Below are 243 nucleotides of genomic sequence, written 5' to 3'. Positions count from 1 at the left end.
AGGCGCCGAGCCAGTTTTTGAGTTCTGAGTGTAGATATATGATATTTGGTCAGTTTCTTGATTTTCCTTAGGCTCGGTTTCTTTGCATGTGACAGTGGCAATCACAAAAACACTGTCATGAAAATAGAAGATGGGCGGCCGGGCCTTAAAATGACTGGTTGAGTAGGCTCGCTAGGCCGGCGTTGTAAGATTTGGGGACGTCGGAGTCGCCATATACACCGAAGGGACGTGGAGCACACAGAA

Source organism: Otolemur garnettii, unplaced genomic scaffold (genome assembly GCF_000181295.1).
Source record: "Otolemur garnettii isolate 467f Iridium unplaced genomic scaffold, OtoGar3 scaffold00179, whole genome shotgun sequence".
NCBI classification, from domain to species: Eukaryota; Metazoa; Chordata; class Mammalia; order Primates; family Galagidae; genus Otolemur; species Otolemur garnettii.
This window is presented reverse-complemented; position numbering follows the sequence as displayed.